The sequence below is a fragment of the Herpailurus yagouaroundi genome, unplaced genomic scaffold (genome assembly GCF_014898765.1).
Source record: "Herpailurus yagouaroundi ecotype Mexico unplaced genomic scaffold, PumYag 160, whole genome shotgun sequence".
Lineage (NCBI taxonomy): Eukaryota > Metazoa > Chordata > Mammalia > Carnivora > Felidae > Herpailurus > Herpailurus yagouaroundi.
The window spans coordinates 3,915,999-3,922,896 of NW_024412401.1; positions in this window are offsets into that span (position 1 = coordinate 3,915,999).

A 6,898-nucleotide genomic window follows, 5' to 3' on the forward strand; every position below is an offset into this window, starting at 1 on the left:
GGGGGGGGGGAATAGTAGACAAGTCTTGTTTTCTTTTACGAAGTGGAAATAAATTTTGTCTCTAATTATAAAGTTAAATACTTTAATTTTCAAAATGAGACAATATGGAAACTTGGCCCTGTAATTCTACTATAAATAATTTATGACTCTTCACATCTTGTTGTTCTAGGCTTTCAAGCTTTTTTCTAAATATACTCACAAAGTATACACGCTCACATGCATTTTTTTTTTTAAAGAAATCCTAGCATGTATTCTGTTTTGTAATCTTTTGTCACAGTCTTTTTTCTAGGTTAATAAATATAGACCTATAGCTTTTCGGGGGATACAACATCATTGATATCACCAATCTTCTATTGACTTAGGCGATCTCCCGTTTTTCACGACTGTAAAAAATATTTCCACGAATGTTTCTTGCTCTTGTCTTGTGGCTTCCTCTTGTTTTTCTTGATGTATATTTGACATACAATATCCTGTTAGCTTCAGGGTTTCACGTGTACAGCATAGATACTTGATCTTCTTATACATTGTAAAATGACCCCCACAATAAGACTGCTCATCATCTATCACCGTACAAAGTGATTACACTAGTATTGACTATAACTATTCCCTGTGCTGCACCCCATGACTCCATCCCTGTGACTTCTTTATGTTATAACTGGAAGTTTGTATCTCTTAATCCCCTTCATCTATTTCACCCCTAACTCTCTTCCCGCTGGTAATCAACAGTTTGTTTCCTGTATCTATGAACCTGTTTGGGGTTTTTTGTTTGTTTATTCATTTGTTTTATTTTTTACATTCCACATATAAGTGAAATCGCATGGTACGAGTCTTTGTCTGACTTGTTCACTTAGCATAATACCACCGAGGTCCATCTATGTTGTGGCGAAGGGCAAGATTTCATTCTTTCTATGGCTGAGTAATATTCCCTTGTAATATTTCACACATATTTTTTTATATGATTTATTGTCGAATTGGCTAACATACAGCGTGGAAAGTGTGCTCTTGGTTTTTGGGGTAGATTCCCGTGGTTCATTGCTTACATACAACACCCAGTGCTCATCCCAACAAGTGCCCTCCTCAATGCCCATAACCCATTTTCCTCTCTCTTCACATGTCTTCTCTATTCATTCATCTGTTGATGGCACTGAGACTGCTTCCATATCTTGGCTATTGTAAATAATGCTGCAATGAACATAGCGGGGCATATATCTCTTCAAATTGTGTTTGTTTTTGTTTTCTTTGGATAAATACCCAGAAGTGGAATTGCTGAATTATTTGGTATTTCTATTTTTAGTTTTTTTCAGAAACTTCCATACTTTTTTCCATGGCAACTGTATACATTCCCACCAACAGTGCATGAGGGTTCCCTTTTTTCTGCATCCTTGCCAACACTCGTTATTTTTTGTCCTTTTGAAAATAGCCAATCTAGTTATTTTCTTTTTAAATTTTTTTGTAATGTTTATTTATTTTTGAGAGAGAGAGAGTGAGTGGGGTAGGGGCAGAGAGAGAGGGAGACACAGAAACTGAAGCAGGAGGCTCCAGGCTCTGAGCTGTCAGCACAGAGCCCGACTCGGGGCTGGAACCCACAAACCGCGAGATCATGACCTGAGCCAACGTCTGGTGCTTAACTGAGCCACCCAAACATCCCAATCTAGTTATTTTCTTAAAATATATTAATTATTAAGTATAAAATCACTAGGTATCACTAGGGTAAAGCTATTTTAAAAGCAAATCACTGTTTATTAAACATAACTTCAATTAAGCTTGACTATAACCTAACATCCATATATTGATTTTTTTCTACTACATTAGTTATAAAATGTTCCTACTCTAAAATAATTTATAAACAAATCTCAAATAAGTGAGAATCTCTAGTTCACAGAAAGTTTTTGTCCATGCCCCCCCAAATTTTTGTTTTGTGTTATAGTTCATCTAACACTTCGGCCTTCCTAGAAAAAGCAGTGATATGTTAGAATTCATTTCTTTACCATGTCTTTCAACAGAATAAGAGATTATAAGAGTGACCACAAAAAGACTGTTTTTTCTTAAGTTTATTTATTAATTTTGAGAGAGAAAGAGAGAGAGAAAGCATGAATGGGGGAGGGACAGAGAAAGAGGGAGAGAGAGAATCGCAAGCAGTCTCCGTGTTGTTAGTGCAGAGCCCAATGTGGGGCTCCATTTCACGACCTTGAGATCATGGCCTGCGCCGAAATCAAGAATCAGACGTTTAATCGACTAAGCCACCCAGGTGCCCCAGACTGAGTGTTTTTAAAGTCAGATTCATTGGGGCACCTGGGTGGCTCAGTTGGTTAAGTGTCTGACTTCTGCTCAAGTCATGGTCTCACAGTCCATGAGTTTGAGCCCTGCATTGGGCTCTGTGCTGACAGCTCAGAGCCTGGAGCCTGCTAAAGATTCTGTGGCTCCCTCTCTTTCTGCCTCTCTCCCGCTCATGATCTGTCTCTGTCTCACAAATAAATAAAACATTAAAAAAATTTTTTTTAAATAAATAAAGTCAGGTTCATCAAGGAATAATTTGTGTATAGGAAAGTAGTCTATTGAATGTACCGATTGATGAGTTTTGACAAATGCATACAGTCATCTAACCACAATCAAGGTATAGAGCTGTTCCACCAGCCCAACAAATTTGCTCTTGCTTCTTTATTGTCAATCCCACCCCCAATTCCAGGCCCTGGCAACCACTGACCTGTTTTCCATTCTCACAGTTTTGCCTTTTCCAGAATTTCAATTAAATAGACTCATATAGGCTTTTGAAACTGGCTTCTTTTGCTCTAAAAAGAAAAAGAGATAAGGGCTGATGTTGCAGTCTGAGATCTTCAGGGCATGCTGGTAGGCAGGAGACACAGGGAGGGTCTCTGTGATTCAGTCTTAGGGTAGAATTCCTTCTTCAGGAAACTCAGCCTTTATTCTTGAGACCTGCAACTGATCAGACAAGGCCCACCACACTCAAAATCTGATTTTAAAGCAGCACCTGGGTGGCTCAGTTTGTTGGGCATCCAACTTCGGCTCAGGCTATAATCTCACAGTTTGTGAGTTCAGGCCCTGCATCAGGCTGCCTGCTGTCAGCGCAAAGCCTGCTTTAGATCCTCTGTCCCCCTCTCTCTTTCCCTCCCCCCATCTCAAAAATAAATAAACATTAAATATATATATACTGATTATTAATCACATCTAAAAATATATATATTTGCAATAATATCTAGACTGGTGTTTGACCAAACAACTGGGCACCATAACCTAGCCAAGGTGACTGTGAGATTATTTATCACATATGGTAAGTGTATGTTTAACTACCAAACTGTTTTCCAAAGTGGCTGCACCCTTTTCAATTCCCACCGGCAATTCATGAGTGTTCATGTGAGTGATTTTTAAAAACCTTCATTTATTCAATATGTATTACATACGTACTATTTGCCACAAGCCCTGGGGATGCAAAGAAAATAAATCAAAACTACCTTCAGGAATTTGTAAACATCCAAAGGAATATTTTCCTCCTCTAAGTATCAACCTCTGAAGGAAGTGCATATATTCTTTTTTTTGTTTGTTTATTTATTTTTGAGAGAGACAGAGTGTGAGCAGGGAGGAGCAGAGAGAGAGGGAGACACAGAATCTGAAGCAGGCTCCAGGCTCTGAGGCATCAGCACCGAGCTCGAACCCACAACGGTGAGATCATAACCTGAGCCAAAGTCGGACACTTAATGGACTGAGCCACCCAGGGGCCCCTAGGAAGTACATATATTCTCACACAAGTTTAAAAGTTTGACTGTGCTGTGCAACCCTGGGATTCTCTCTCTCCCTCTCTCTATGCCCCTCAACCCCTCGTGTGCCCGCGCGTGTTCTATCTCTCAAAAATCAATTGATTGATTAAAAAACCTATTTGAAGAAGAAGGAGAAGGAGAAAAAGAAGCATGCCAGAGCAGACTAGTGAAAAGTAAATCGTGCAAAAAAAATTCTGTAATAAAACCAGCCAGAGCTTCTTAAAAAAAGAGTTTAACCACATTACACACGCCCTCAGCAGAGACCTATATCTTAATTAGAAAGGATAAAACCAGAGAACCTACACGGTGTGGGTAGAAGAACAATCGCTTCCCACCTTGACCTTCGATCTTACTTTCCTGCGAAATAGGAGATGCCAGCTGTTCCTGGGGAGGAGGGGGTTGTGCAAGTCAGCCATGACTCACCGGGGAACAGAGGGAGGAACAACGTCTTCCTGCCCTTCTGGAGGAAGGCGCTTAGCTCAGTGCCCAGCCAGTCATCTCATTACCGTGGTGATGCTGTCCCTCCTTCCCTGCAGGGAGCTGTGCCCGCCTCAGCTGCGGGCACGGCTACATCTGCATCGGAAATCAAACAACACTTGCCAGCCAACACCCCAGTGACTGACTCATGCAGAAGCACTAAAGCCACGGGGAGCACGGGCAGTGGCCTTGATGGGAAATGAGCAGACTTGGCCCAGTGTTGATCACGTCCATTTTTTCGCATCGCGACACCTTTTAGGAGCACGGGAAATCGATGACTCAGAAATCAGGAAGCTCGTGGATGAGCAGGGGTTAGGACCAAACGGGTACTTCTTCTCCAAAGAAGTCACAGGGCTGGGGCTTCCGCAGCAAGCTTGCCGGGCTTTCAGGACTGTTCCCGGTTGGCGCTGGGCGGGGGGCGCTGCGGGGTCTGGAGATGGGACCTGCTCTTTCCTCACCACGGCCTATCATTGCCTCTTGTCTTCACTCCCTCCCCTGCTCCCAGGCTTCTGTTCATTTTTCTTTCTCTTCCCCTTCGCTGCCCTTCTCCCCAGCCTGAGCCTCGGTGCCCTCACAAATGCAGACGTGCACCTTTCACCCCAAGGGAGACGCTCAGGCCTGTGGTGGATGGCCATCCGCCAAGCTCCATACCTTCTAGCGCAGGCTGCGAGATGAACGCCTGGTGAATAGATGTCCGTAGTGAAGAGACGTGCCTTCTTAGCCGACATAAGTCATGGGGCGTAGAGCCATCCTTGTCTGTGGCTACTAATGAAGACATGTTAACTTCAATACTCCTGTCCGGCTAGGTCCTTCACAGACCCATTTCCCTTTCTTCTTCACCAACCACACCTGGGTTTAGTAAGTGCAGTGATGTGTCAGGGTACAGACAACTACATGTCCTACCTCTTCGCCAAGGAAGAGCCGTGAGATGTGATGATTGTGGGTTGAGGCTTCAGGAAAAGCCCATTAAAGCGGGCTGATCAGCTAAGACGTGACATATCCTTTTGCCTTTTCCCCTTGACTATGGGTTGAATTGTGCCCCCTTCATATGTTGAAGTCCTAATTCCTAAAATTGACTGTATTGGGGCATAGGGCCTTAAAATGGTAATTAAGTTAAAATGAGGATTGTCAGGGTGGCCCCTGATCCAGTATGGCTGGTGTTTTTAGAAGAAGAGGAGATTAGGACACAAAGAGGGATGAAGAGGGAAGGACCACGTGAGGACACAGGAAGAAGCCGGTCACCTAGAACCCAAGGAAAGAAGCCTCAGAAGGGCACCTGGGAGGGGGGGTGGGGGGGGGGGTCAGTCAGTTAAGCATCCGACTTTGGCTCAGGTCACGATCTCATCATCTGTGAGTTCGAGCCCCAGATCAGGCTCTGTGCCGAGAGCTCAGAGCCTGGAGCCTGTTTCAGATTCTGTGTCTCCCTCTCTCTCTCTGCCCCTTCCTCGCTCTCATGCACTGTCTCTCTCTCTCTCAAAAATAAAATAAAAACATAAACAAAAAAAGAAGCCTCAGAAGAAACTTAACCCTGCCCACACACTGCTCTCTGACTTCTGGCCCCCAGAACTGTGTAAAATAATTTCTTTTATTTTGTTTTAAATTTTTTTAATGTTTATTTATTTTTGATAGAGACAGGCAGAGCACGAGTAGGGGAGGGGCAGGGAGAGAGGGAGACACAGAATCCGAAGCAGGCTCCAGGCTCTGAGCTGTCAGCACAGAGCCCAACACAGGGCTCGAACCCATGAACCATGAGACCATGCCCTGAGCCAAAGTCGGACGTTTAACCGACTGAGCCACGCTGGTGCCCCTAAATTACTGTTGTTGAAGCCACCAAGTCTGTGGTACTTTGTTATGGTAGCCCCAGCAAAGGAATACGCTTGTCCTTCCCACCTTCAAGTAGATGTGATGGACTCAGCTGCAAAAGCCATCCTGAAACCAGCAAAGCCCTTGTGCTCTTGTAAGATTGTGCAGCGGAGAGTTAGACCGCAGCCGGAATGGCACCGTGCAGTTCTCCAGCCTACGTCGCTTAAGGCTCTGTCGTTGAAGACCTTTGTATCAGCAGCCAAATGCAGCTCCTAAAGAGTACGCCTGGTGACCAGCTGTGTGCTTTTTCCTCAGCCAGGATCTCTACCCTTCTTTGCAAAATCCCCCAGCCACCTCTTCTCTGATCTTCTGGGACTCCTCACAAGGAAGCTTGTGAGCATGCATGCAACATGCTGCATGCATGCAGCAACTGACTCCGGGTTCTTCCTCTTGTCTGTCTTCCCCTGTGGACAGCCACCTTATGTTAGGTCACCCAGAGGACCCCCCAACTGCCACTGCCACTGCAAATGGCATCTTGGGAGCCCTCCAAAGCCAACCCCAATGTACTATCTCCCAGATCTAACCCTGGGGACCTCCGCCCTCCACTCTGTGCCATCCTCCGCCATCAGGTCCTGAAGCACCGGGGCCTCGTGACGTTGGCGTCTCTAAGGAATTAGCTCCTCCAGCCTCCAGCTTAACCCACGGAGGGGAGCCAGCCACGTCTTAGGTCCCTCTCTTCAATCACTTCAAAATGCCTCTCTTCGATTACTAAGTAAAGTCATCTTTCAGTTGATTTTCTCTGTCCCCAAATGTTTGCACCAGGAGAAGTATTTATGGAAGTCAGT